General features: G+C 40.2%; 1 long non-coding RNA gene across 1 annotated transcript; it reads left to right on the top strand.

Annotated features, from left to right (window-relative positions):
- The first annotated feature begins 6113 nt into the window (after nucleotides 1-6113).
- LOC141375159 (uncharacterized) lies at nucleotides 6114-10758 on the top strand. The gene is made up of 2 exons (XR_012382763.1): nucleotides 6114-6488; nucleotides 6583-10758. It is a non-coding gene; the product is annotated as an uncharacterized lncRNA (long non-coding RNA).
- The last annotated feature ends 2864 nt before the right edge of the window (nucleotides 10759-13622 follow it).

Raw genomic sequence — 13622 nt, 5'->3', positions numbered from 1 at the left:
CACACGGGGCACCAAATATGTAGTGATAATTGGATTTATCAAATATTAAAATCAATATTTAGGTATTGATATTAATATTGATATTTTAGCCTCACACAGGGCTCCAAATATGTAGTGATAATTGGATTTATCAAATATTAAAATCAATATTTAGGTATTGATATTAATAATGATATTTTAGCCTCACGTGGGGGCACCAATTAATGTAGAAATAACAGACAAATAACTCCTTTTAAACGGGGCACCAGACAGCTTTATACTGTCAAAATAATTAACAATAAAATATTGTTAGTTAAATTATACAAATGAGGAGTTTATTATCTGGCCAAATCAGAAGGATAATGAGATCGTTTGACTTGTAGAGCCTTTTTCTGTTTTATCAACACAAGGAAGACACAATTGTAATAAAGGTGTATTTATTAACAAAATAGTAATCAAGCGTAACTACAATTACTAAATGTACAATAAATGAAGTGCATAGCCGAGTGATGAAGGTGATTAAGGTAAGGTAAACCTTATTTTACAATAACAAAGAACTGAGGAAGTTTTTGTTATTAATGACGATCAGTTATAAACATCTAATTAATTAGAATATTTTATACTGAAACACACTATGCCAAGGTCTAATTTAAAGGGTTGGAAAGTGGAATATTTACGTTTCTGCCTTTGATGCAGTGGATGGAAGAAGTTGGATCTTCCTGCAGATCTTGAAGCATGAAAAAGCAGACTTGGCTCTTTTGAGCTTTGAGTGGAAGAAATCTGTAGTTTCTGGAACACGCAGACTGGAGATTTCTAGAAGTGGTGGTTCGATGTCGGGAACACGCCGACGTCTTTATCCTTGAGAGTAGAAATCTGTATCTTCTGGAACACGCAGAAATTGGAGATTTCTGGAGGTGGTGGTCTGATGTCGGGGACACGCCGACGTCTTTATCCTTGAGCGTAGAAATCCGTATCTTCTGGAACACGCAGAAATTGGAGATTTCTGGAGGTGGTGGTTCGATGCTGGGAACACGCCGATGCCTTTTCTTTGAAGGTAGAGTTCCTGGAAATCTGGGACACACAGATTTTTGGAGGTGGTGGCCTTGATGCGATGGTTTCAGACGCCTTGGAAAAAGCACTGGGAATCCAATTACCAAATCCTTGCTGGAACACGCAGCAAAAGGTCTGATGTCTAGGACAAAACCCCGCAAACCACCATGAACCACACTTTGACCACTCTTCGACCACCTTTTAGGACACACTCTTTTGGACCCACACTTAACAGACTTTTTACAAAGCATTCTTTGTTTAAGACAATGTCTTTAATACTTTCTCTGGAAGGCGGGATTGAAGGATGTCACCTTTCAAATCCAGCATTGTGATTGGATGATCCTGTGAGTTGGTCACTGGGAGGTGTCATCCAAATTGTGGCCTGCATTTGCATAGTCATAGTCCACTGGTTAACTATGATAATATTTAAGAGTCTTAAATATTTTCCTATGCATAATTCACTTTCCAAACCACATCTAATTTACCCAAGGCATTATCTGGAATAGATAGAGTCTAAACATCGCTATGTAATGTTGATCTTTACCCAAGCATTCATATATAAACCTTAATAAGCAAAGTTTCATACAGTGAAGTATTTCAAGCAGTGCATATTAAATATATACATGATCATTTGAATATACAGGTATATGAAGTGAAATTTTCCATTTGTGTCTCTTTTGTGACATGCAAGTTTACTGATCCATGTGCATCTCTGAGTTTGAGACGATGTCAAAAGTTGATTGGATCAAGAAGCAAGTCCTGGGCTCTTAACACCTTTGTCTTTCAGATAAACAAAAGACAAATGGTCACTGTCTCAACTGCCACTTTCTGATGAGCTTGAGAAAAGGGTCAAAGTTTAGTGTTAACTCTGCAGCATTTGTTTATATTGGAAATTAATTTCCACAAGTTCCTGGCTTTACCGCTGATCACTACATCAGCCAGCAGAGGTCAAAATAAGCAGTAATGCAAACTCAGTCAGAGACATAGATTTTCACTTGCAACTTGCTTTAACATGTTTAACAGTGCATGAAATGTTGTCTAAAACAAAAAGAATGATGCATTTTAGTGGCTGGATCTGGTTTTATCACTTTTTGAATTGAACGTTGAAAATGAACTGTTCTCAGCCAGCAGAGGTCAAAATAAGCAGTAATGCAAACTCAGTCAGAGACATAGATTTTCACTTGCAACTTGCTTTAACATGTTTAACAGTGCATGAAATGTTGTCTAAAACAAAAAGAATGATGCATTTTAGTGGCTGGATCTGGTTTTATCACATTCTGAATTGAACGTTGAAAATGAGCTGTTCTCAGCCAGCAGAGTTCTAAATAAGCAGTAATGCAAACTCAGTCAGAGACATAGATTTTCACTTGCAACTTGCTTTAACATGTTTAACAGTGCATGAAATGTTGTCTAAAACAAAAAGAATGATGCATTTTAGTGGCTGGATCTGGTTTTATCACTTTCTGAATTGAACGTTGAAAATGAGCTGTTCTCAGCCAGCAGAGTTCTAAATAAGCAGTAATGCAAACTCAGTCAGAGACATAGATTTTCACTTGCAACTTGCTTTAACATGTTTAACAGTGCATGAAATGTTGTCTAAATAAGCAGTAATGCAAACTCAGTCAGAGACATAGATTTTCACTTGCAACTTGCTTTAACATGTTTAACAGTGCATGAAATGTTGTCTAAAACAAAAAGAATGATGCATTTTAGTGGCTGGATCTGGTTTTATCACTTTCTGAATTCAACGTTGAAAATGAGCTGTTCTCAGCCAGCAGAGGTCAAAATAAGCAGTAATGCAAACTCAGTCAGAGACATAGATTTTCACTTGCCACTTGCTTTAACATGTTTAACAGTGGATGAAATGTTGTCTAAAACAAAAAGAATGATGCATTTTAGTGGCTGGATCTGGTTTTATCACATTCTGAATTGAACGTTGAAAATGAGCTTTTCTCAGCCAGCAGAGGTCAAAATAAGCAGTAATGCAAACTCAGTCAGAGACATAGATTTTCACTTGCCACTTGCTTTAACATGTTTAACAGTGCATGAAATGTTGTCTAAAACAAAAAGAATAATGCATTTTAGTGGCTGGATCTGGTTTTATCACATTCTGAATTGAACGTTGAAAATGAGCTTTTCTCAGCCAGCAGAGGTCAAAATAAGCAGTAATGCAAACTCAGTCAGAGACATAGATTTTTACTTGCAACTTGCTTTAACATGTTTAACAGTGCATGAAATGTTGTCTAAAACAAAAAGAATAATGCATTTTAGTAGCTGGATCTGGTTTTATCACATTCTGCATTGTACGTTGAAAATGAGCTTTACTCAGCCAGCAGAGGTCAAAATAAGCAGTAATGCAAACTCAGTCAGAGACATAGATTTTCACTTGCAACTTTCTTAAACATATTTAACAGTGCATGAAATGTTGTCTTAAACAAAAAGAAAATGCTTTTTAGTAGCTGGATCTGGTTTTATCACATTCTGAATTAAACGTTGAAAATGAGCTTTTCACAGCCAGCAGAGGTCAAAATAAGCAGTAACGCAAACTCAGTCAGAGATATAGATTTTCACTTGCAACTTGCTTTACCATGTTTAACAGTGCATGAAATGTTGTCTAAAACAAAAAGAATGATGCATTTTAGTGGCTGGATCTGGTTTTATCACATTCTGAATTGAACGTTGAAAATGAGCTTTTCTCAGCCAGCAGAGGTCAAAATAAGCAGTAATGCAACCTCAGTCATAGACATAGATTTTCACTTGCAACTTGCTTTAACATGTTTAACAGTGCATGAAATGTTGTCTAAAACAAAAAGAATGATGCATTTTAGTGGCTGGATCTGGTTTTATCACATTCTGAATTGAACGTTGAAAATGAGCTTTTCAGAGCCAGCAGAGGTCAAAATAAGCAGTAATTTAAACTCAGTCATAGACATAGATTTTCACTTGCAACTTGCTTTAACATGTTTAACAGTGCATGAAATGTTGTCAAAAACAAAAAGAATGATGTATTTTAGTGGCTGGATCTGGTTTTATCACATTCTGAATTGAACGTTGAAAATGAGCTGTTCTCAGCCAGCAGAGGTCAAAATAAGCAGTAATGCAAACTCAGTCAGAGACATAGATTTTCACTTGCAACTTGCTTTAACATGTTTAACAGTGCATGAAATGTTGTCTAAAACAAAAAGAATGATTCATTTTAGTGGCTGGATCTGGTTTTATCACATTCTGAATTGAACGTTGAAAATGAGCTTTTCTCAGCCAGCAGAGGTCAAAATAAGCAGTAATGCAAACTCAGTCAGAGACATAGATTTTCACTTGCCACTTGCATTAACATGTTTAACAGTGCATGAAATGTTGTCTAAAACAAAAAGAATAATGCATTTTAGTGGCTGGATCTGGTTTTATCACATTCTGAATTGAACGTTGAAAATGAGCTTTTCTCAGCCAGCAGAGGTCAAAATAAGCAGTAATGCAAACTCAGTCATAGACATAGATTTTCACTTGCAACTTGCTTTAACATGTTTAACAGTGCATGAAATGTTGTCTAAAACAAAAAGAATGATGCATTTTAGTGGCTGGATCTGGTTTTATCACATTCTGAATTGAACGTTGAAAATGAGCTATTCTCAGCCAGCAGAGGTCAAAATAAGCAGTAATGCAAACTCAGTCAGAGACATAGATTTTCACTTGCAACTTGCTTTAACATGTTTAACAGTGCATGAATTGTTGTCTAAAACAAAAAGAATGATGCATTTTAGTAGCTGGATATGAAAGCTTTAGCGAAGGTTCTACCAGGAAGACTGAGATGTCACGTCATTCATAATAATTATCTCGTCAGCCTATAACAACCAAGCAAGCCATGTATAAAAGCTCATCTAAACAATCTGTTTCGCTGTATTCAGGTGACGTTGCGGAAGTTTCGGTCACGGTGCGGAAGTTTGGACTGCCAACGTCGTTTACGTCTCACAAGTTTGTTCATTTCTCTGTTCGTGTTCACGTAACAGCTCAAAGTTGAAGGTTAACAGCTTCGTCAATCACTTCATTTTCGCCATTGATTGATTTCACCATTTCGCTTTCGTTATCCGCCGATCGTACATTTAAATATCCTTGCATCGGGTTAAGGTTACTAGCTTTTAGCACTTCTAACGTTAGCTCCTAACGTTACTCGCAAAAATGTACCTCATAAGTTAGTTGGAGACCAAAATGAACATGGAATTTCACCGAAAACAGCCAGGTTAAACACTCTCAATCTGCTTCATTGGGATTTCACGCCATCTTCATCTGCCATTCCATCTCGGTATACTCTGTTTATTACCTTAAATCGTTACGTGTATACATAGTCTGCATGAGGTAAGTCTAACTCTTGTTTCATTAACGTCATATGAAGTCACTGAATTATGATATGCAAGTTAATGTCTGAAAGAGCACATATCTAACGTTATGGCCTCTAATCATTCGTTCTAAATGTTTTCCTAGCTGGAATCCACATTTTTTAAACAAGTCTTATACCATAAAGCTAGAGCCGTGATGCAGACGCAGACAATACGGTATCGGTTCAGCTTTAACGTTAAATCAAAACCTATCATTGTCACGGTAGGATACTATGGTAGGAAGACGAACGAGAGCTTCTGTAAAACACTGCAACTTAAAACACAGAAATTGAGCATTTACCGTGCGAGACGAGTGTCTGCTGGGCAGTCCTTCGCTGACGCGGAGTTACAGGTAACGTTAACTTGCAGCCTCCATTTCACTGCGATTGAGAAATAAACTCCATTTCTCAGACTGTTGCCCTTTGACTTGTTAACGTGACGTTTCCTCCCCTTACGGCCGTTAAAGAGCTTTACTTGTGAATCCATAACATAGCGAGTTTTCTCCGTGTTTATCATTGATCTGCTGTAATCGCCGCTAAACTTTATCAGTGTCACTCAATGGCGAACAGCGCCAGCCGTTAGAACCAATCGCAGCCCTTTTCGTCGAGGACAGTTTACGCGTTGAGCCAGTATGGAAGAACGTTGGGGCCAAAACGTCTTTTACAAACTATTTAATATATACGTGTGTGTGTATATACATTTATTAAAAAAAAAAAAAAAAAAAAAAAAACGCGAATTCACTCGCTAAAGCTCAAAGCGAGCAGGACATTCGCTTTCGTTTATTTGCTATGAATGCTAATGTTGCCATGTACATGCTCGTTTGTTTTTTTTTTTTTAGAGTACAGTTCCGACTGTTCGTATTAAATGACAACTCGTATTACTAATAACACGTACAACTATAAATCTTTTTATACTTTTGTTGTGCTATGAATTAAAATATAATCGTGTGGAAAGCATCATCAATGCACCCTGACGTACCATAGTATCGGGTCGAACCAAATCGATGGCATAATTGTAAACGAACCGTAAGACCAGTGCAAGTTCACTCCTTGAGCAGATATGCTGTTTCAATAAACCAAGATGTTACAGGTACATATTTCAGCCTAACGTGAGTCCAATACATTTTAAGTTTCAAACATTTTCTTTCATTTCAAGTAATAATCATCATGTGTTGTCTTTGCAGCTACTGGTGGTGGTGGTCCAGTTGGGTTTTATGGCACTTCGCGTTACATGACATCTCGGATTACCAGTTTCTATGGTCCATCGGGTTCTTCCATATAGCTAGGTCTATTGCGGCCTCTTTAACCATGGCTTATCGTTGCCTTTCATCTGCATTTAATGTGACCCTTTATAGTAGCACTTTTTCATGGACATAACTGTTCAATATTGCATTTTCGGTATCATCACAATTTAACTTTCCTTACATAAGCATAATTCGATTAATTTATGTATCATCGTATATAATGTGATTTAGCGCTGTATCACTGTAATTGATCTTGATCTGTGTATGCATGCACCTAAGCTCTCTAATCCTTATTTAACAAGAATGAAGGTAGGCTACAGGTGCCATACTTGCTACATGGTTTCAAGAGGTTAGCTGCTCTCGTTGTCATGTTCACTTACAGAAATATTGAGGTCTCTTAATGAATGAATTTATTTTCATGCAAAACGGCGTTCGCTATAAAAAAGACTTGTCGCAATCATAACTCTAAAATGCAATATGATTATTTAAATAATGTGCACTTTCGGTTTCATTTTCACTGCTGAGTGCTGTTCGTACTTCGCTCGCAGCTCTCAAACGATCACTCTGTGCCACAAACTGAATATTATTTACAAATTTATTACCCGTTTTTCACAGCATATGTACTTTCGTTCAATAAAGTAGATGCATGCACGGCAATCATTAACTAGGGCATGCAACCGCACAATCAGCAGCTCGCGTCATGTGTGATTCCCATAATTCGGAGGTGTCCATGTCGCTGAGCAACGTGTGTGAAACAATGAAAAGACTCGTGCAGCCGCCTTTGCTTCTCTCCTAAATTTGAAAATAGGTTTGGCAGAATCGTAGAAATGCTGCATTAAGAGTCTTGGTGGTCAAATTGAGATCGCAATTTCTTTCCGATTAATTGAGCTCAACAGAGCTCTGTCTCGCACAGCAAGCCCAACGGAGCTCCGTCTCGCACGGCAAGTCCAACTGGGCTCCGTCTCGCATTCTCTTTGACCGGCCCGTCGGGGCACTCTCAATGTCTTCGGCCCGTCGGGGCACGCTCTATGTCTTCGGCCTGTCGGGGCACGCTCTCAAAGTCTTTGGCCCGTCAAGGCACACTCTGAATGTCTTCGGCCCGTCGGGGCACATTCTCCCTCCTCTGCCCGTCGGGGCACACTCTCCCTCCTCTGCCCGTCGGGGCACACTCTCTCGAATTCTTTCGATTGATTGTGCAGCTCTAAATTATACCATACTGAAATTTTCATTACCTAAATCCCCAAGTTCTGTTTAGCTCAACGTACTGCTGTCTCTGCTCTCTTATGTACAACAGCGTGTAGAATGTGACTGCAGAGTAAGCTAACCGATATTGCTATCACATTTTTAGAAGAACGAAAGCAATGTAATCGACCATATAAAAACATCAGCAGGACAGGGCTGCGCTACAACTTATCGTCTATATAAAAAATCCCAACAAGGAAAATCTTAACTGTTGGGTATTTTATTTTTGGGGGTAGTCATTGCCTACTATTAGCCCCAGACAGGACCCAATCATAATTCAGGGGATTCAATATTTACTCAGATTTTCTAAACAGCTAGACATTAATTGTCGTAAATCACAATAGATCCTTAATTTCATGGGTTTCATACAAGGTAACCCCGATCAAGCCCAATGGGGCTCCGTCTCGCACCGCAAGCCCAATGGGGCTCCGTCTCGCACCGCAAGCCCAATGGGGCTCCGTCTCGCACCGCAAGCCCAATGGGGCTCCGTCTCGCACCGCAAGCCCAATGGGGCTCCGTCTCGCACCGCAAGCCCAATGGGGCTCCTTCTCGCACCGCAAGCCCAATGGGGCTCCTTCTCACAATGTCTTCGGCCCGTCGGGGCACGCTCTCAATGTCTTCGGCCCGTCGGGGCACGCTCTCAATGTCTTCGGCCCGTCGGGGCACGCTCTCAATGTCTTCGGCCCGTCGGGGCACGCTCTGAGGGCCTACTCACACTATGCCAACCGTGCTGAATCTGCTTCAAGCACGGTTCACTTGGCCGGCCCTGGCCCGGTTGGAAGAGGTGGGCCTGAGCGCGGTTCATTGGGCTTTGGCGCGGTACGCTTGTGTGTGAGTGCGAAACGCGCCAAAGCCAGAAACTGAAAGCGAGACGCGACTTTTAAGTGATTGTTTCATATGGATTTATTATTCAATCTTACTGTTCAGTGAACGCAAACTGCAGTAGATTTATTAAAGACGCAAACTTCTCACTGCACGACAGCTCTGCACCTTCAGCAGACCACCTCATTCCTGCAGCAGCAGCACGAGAGCTTTATGATTGTTTCTGAGCGCCAAAAGTGGCGGATCTGTTCGGCAAAATATCTGACTGCGTGTCACCGCATCCCTAAGGACTGTTTGGTGAAATATTTGACTGCATGTCACTGCATATCAAACGACTGACACAATATAACTAGAGAAATCTCCTCTGTGTGGCTGAGTGAGAGCGCTTCTCACTGAACAGCGCAGCAGCGATGACGTAAGTGTGCCGAGGCCCGTTCGTGGTGTGAGTGCGGGCTGTCGGGAAAGACGGGAAGGGGGTCAATCGTGCTTTGGCCCAGTTCAAGGCAACTGTACCTAGTGTGAGTACGGTCTGAATGTCTTCAACCCGTGGGGGAACACTCCGGATGTCTTCGGCCCGTCAGGGCATGCTCTCAATGTCTTCGGCCCATCGGGGCACGCTCTCAATGTCTTCGGCCCGTCGGGGCACGCTCTCCTTCCTCTACCCGTTGGGGCAATCTTTCTCTCCTCTGCTGGTCGAGTTCAACCTCTCTCTCCTCTGCCGTAGGGTCTCTCTCTCTCTCTCTCTCTCCCCCTCTGCTTTAAGGGCACTCTCTCTCTCTCCTCTACTCGTCGGGGCACTCTCTCCTCTGCTCGTCGGGGCACTCTCTCTCTCTCTCTCTCTCTCTCTCCTCTGCTCATCGGGGCTCTCTCTCTCTCTCTCCTCTGCCCGTCGGGGCACTCTCTCTCTCCTCTGCCCGTCGGGGCACTCTCTCTCTCTCCTCTGCCCGTCGGGGCACTCTCTCTCTCTCCTCTTCCCGTCGGGGCACTCTCTCTCTCCTCTGCCCGTCGGGGCTCTTTCTCTCCCCCTCTGCCCGTTGGGGCATGCTTTTTTCTGCCTGTTGGGGCTCTCTCTCTCTCTCTCCCTCCTTGGCATATCGGGGCATGGGCTCTCTCCTCTGCCTGTCTGGGCACTCTCTCGTCTGCTTGTCGGGGAACGCTTCTTCTTTTCTGCCCATCGGGGCAATCTCTCTCTCTCTCCCTCCTCTGCTCGTCGGGGCACACTCTCTCTCTTATGCTTGTCAGGGCATGCTCTCTCCTCTACCCGGCGGGGTATGCTCTCTCTCTCTCTTATCTTCATTAGGGCTTCTAGCATCTTTTAGCCTAATCGCGTGCTTCGTTTTATCTTCATATTGGATCTCTTATATACCTCTCTGCCCGTCAGGGCACTATTTAATCTCCATTTTTACCTTGTGCGATTTGCATGAATATACAATGTAAGATATCTCATCTATTGTCATTCTGTTTTAGGATTGCTACAAAACTGAACCATACAGTTTTGCCTTTTTGGGGTTGGCTTCGCCCTGCCTTCATCTTCAGGCAGGATCTGCCAGCTCATCCAGAGTTCTGCACTATAGACGGGGCTTACGCCAAAGAACTTTATGAAAGGACTGTAACGAACTCTCATTCATGCAAACAATTCACAATAAATGTTCAAACGTTTGTCTGCCTCCTAGAGTCTTTCTGGTAGAAATGAAAGCTTTAGCGAAGGTTCTACCAGGAAGACTGAGATGTCACGTCATTCATAATAATTATCTCGTCAGCCTATAACAACCAAGCAAGCCATGTATAAAAGCTCATCTAAACAATCTGTTTCGCTGTATTCAGGTGACGTTGCGGAAGTTTCCCTCCATCCTCCCCATCACCACCACCACCACCAGGTTGGCCTCGTCTCCACTCAGGGGGTTGGCTTCGCCCTGCCTTCATCTTCAGGCAGGATCTGCCAGCTCATCCAGAGTTCTGCACTATAGACGGGGCTTACGCCAAAGAACTTTATGAAAGGACTGTAACGAACTCTCATTCATGCAAACAATTCACAATAAATGTTCAAACGTTTGTCTGCCTCCTAGAGTCTTTCTGGTAGAACTGGTTTTATCACATTCTGTATTGGACGTTGAAAATGAGCTTTACTCAGCCAGCAGAGGTCAAAATAAGCAGTAATGCAAACTCAGTCAGAGACATAGATTTTCACTTGCAACTTTCCTAAACATGTTTAACAGTGCATGAAATGTTGTCTAAAACAAAAAGAATGATGCATTTTAGTGGCTGGATCTGGTTTTATCACATTCTGAATTGAACGTTGAAAATGAGCTTTTCTCAGCCAGCAGAGGTCAAAATAAGCAGTAATGCAAACTCAGTCAGAGACATAGATTTTTACTTGCAACTTGCTTTAACATGTTTAACAGTGCATGAAATGTTGTCTAAAACAAAAAGAATAATGCATTTTAGTAGCTGGATCTGGTTATATCACTTTCTGCATTGTACGTTGAAAATGAGCTTTACTCAGCCAGCAGAGGTCAAAATAAGCAGTAATGCAAACTCAGTCAGAGACATAGATTTTCACTTGCAACTTTCTTAAACATATTTAACAGTGCATGAAATGATGTCTAAAACAAAAAGAAAATGCTTTTTAGTAGCTGGATCTGGTTTTATCACATTCTGAATTGAACGTTGAAAATGAGCTTTTCACAGCCAGCAGAGGTCAAAATAAGCAGTAATGCAAACTCAGTCATAGACATAGATTTTCACTTGCAACTTGCTTTAACATGTTTAACAGTGCATGAAATGTTGTCTAAATAAGCAGTAATGCAAACTCAGTCAGAGACATAAATTTTCACTTGCCACTTGCTTTAACATGTTTAACAGTGCATGAATTTTTGTCTAAAACAAAAAGAATGATGCATTTTAGTGGCTGGATCTGGTTTTATCACATTCTGAATTGAACGTTGAAAATGAGCTTTTCTCAGCCAGCAGTGGTCAAAATAAGCAGTAATGCAAACTCAGTCAGAGACATAGATTTTTACTTGCAACTTGCTTTAACATGTTTAACAGTGCATGAAATGTTGTCTAAAACAAAAAGAATAATGCGTTTTAGTAGCTGGATCTGGTTTTATCACTTTCTGCATTGTACGTTGAAAATGAGCTTTACTCAGCCAGCAGAGGTCAAAATAAGCAGTAATGCAAACTCAGTCATAGACATAGATTTTCACTTGCAACTTGCTTTAACATGTTTAACAGTGCATGAAATGTTGTCTAAAACAAAAAGAATGATGCATTTTAGTGGCTGGATCTGGTTTTATCACATTCTGAATTGAACGTTGAAAATGAGCTTTTCAGAGCCAGCAGAGGTCAAAATAAGCAGTAATTTAAACTCAGTCATAGACATAGATTTTCACTTGCAACTTGCTTTAACATGTTTAACAGTGCATGAAATGTTGTCAAAAACAAAAAGAATGATGTATTTTAGTGGCTGGATCTGGTTTTATCACATTCTGAATTGAACGTTGAAAATGAGCTGTTCTCAGTCAGCAGAGGTCAAAATAAGCAGTAATGCAAACTCAGTCAGAGACATAGATTTTCACTTGCAACTTTCTTAAACATATTTAACAGTGCATGAAATGATGTCTAAAACAAAAAGAAAATGCTTTTTAGTAGCTGGATCTGGTTTTATCACATTCTGAATTGAACGTTGAAAATGAGCTTTTCACAGCCAGCAGAGGTCAAAATAAGCAGTAATGCAAACTCAGTCATAGACATAGATTTTCACTTGCAACTTGCTTTAACATGTTTAACAGTGCATGAAATGTTGTCTAAATAAGCAGTAATGCAAACTCAGTCAGAGACATAGATTTTCACTTGCAACTTGCTTTAACATGTTTAACAGTGCATGAAATGTTGTCTAAAACAAAAAGAATGATGCATTTTAGTGGCTGGATCTGGTTTTATCACATTCTGAATTGAACGTTGAAAATGAGCTTTTCAGAGCCAGCAGAGGTCAAAATAAGCAGTAATTTAAACTCAGTCATAGACATAGATTTTCACTTGCAACTTGCTTTAACATGTTTAACAGTGCATGAAATGTTGTCAAAAACAAAAAGAATGATGTATTTTAGTGGCTGGATCTGGTTTTATCACATTCTGAATTGAACGTTGAAAATGAGCTGTTCTCAGTCAGCAGAGGTCAAAATAAGCAGTAATGCAAACTCAGTCAGAGACATAGATTTTCACTTGCAACTTGCTTTAACATGTTTAACAGTGCATGAAATGTTGTCTAAAACAAAAAGAATGATGCATTTTAGTGGCTGGATCTGGTTTTATCACATTCTGAATTGAACGTTGAAAATGAGCTGTTCTCAGCCAGCAGAGGTCAAAATAAGCAGTAATGCAAACTCAGTCAGAGACATAGATTTTCACTTGCAACTTTCTTAAACATATTTAACAGTGCATGAAATGATGTCTAAAACAAAAAGAAAATGCTTTTTAGTAGCTGGATCTGGTTTTATCAAATTCTGAATTGAACGTTGAAAATGAGCTTTTCACAGCCAGCAGAGGTCAAAATAAGCAGTAATGCAAACTCAGTCATAGACATAGATTTTCACTTGCAACTTGCTTTAAAATGTTTAACAGTGCATGAAATGTTGTCTAAAACAAAAAGAATGATGCATTTTAGTGGCTGGATCTGGTTTTATCACATTCTGAATTGAACGTTGAAAATGAGCTTTTCTCAGCCAGCAGAGGTCAAAATAAGCAGTAATGCAAACTCAGTCATAGACATAGATTTTCACTTGCAACTTGCTTTAACATGTTTAACAGTGCATGAAATGTTGTCTAAAACAAAAAGAATGATGCATTTTAGTGGCTGGATCTGGTTTTATCACATTCTGAATTGAACGTTGAAAATGAGCTTTTCAGAGCCAGCA

Source organism: Danio rerio, chromosome 7 (genome assembly GCF_049306965.1).
Source record: "Danio rerio strain Tuebingen ecotype United States chromosome 7, GRCz12tu, whole genome shotgun sequence".
Taxonomy (NCBI): Eukaryota; Metazoa; Chordata; class Actinopteri; order Cypriniformes; family Danionidae; genus Danio; species Danio rerio.
The sequence above is the reverse complement of the archived record's forward strand: the minus strand, read 5'-3'. Positions and strand labels throughout refer to the sequence as shown.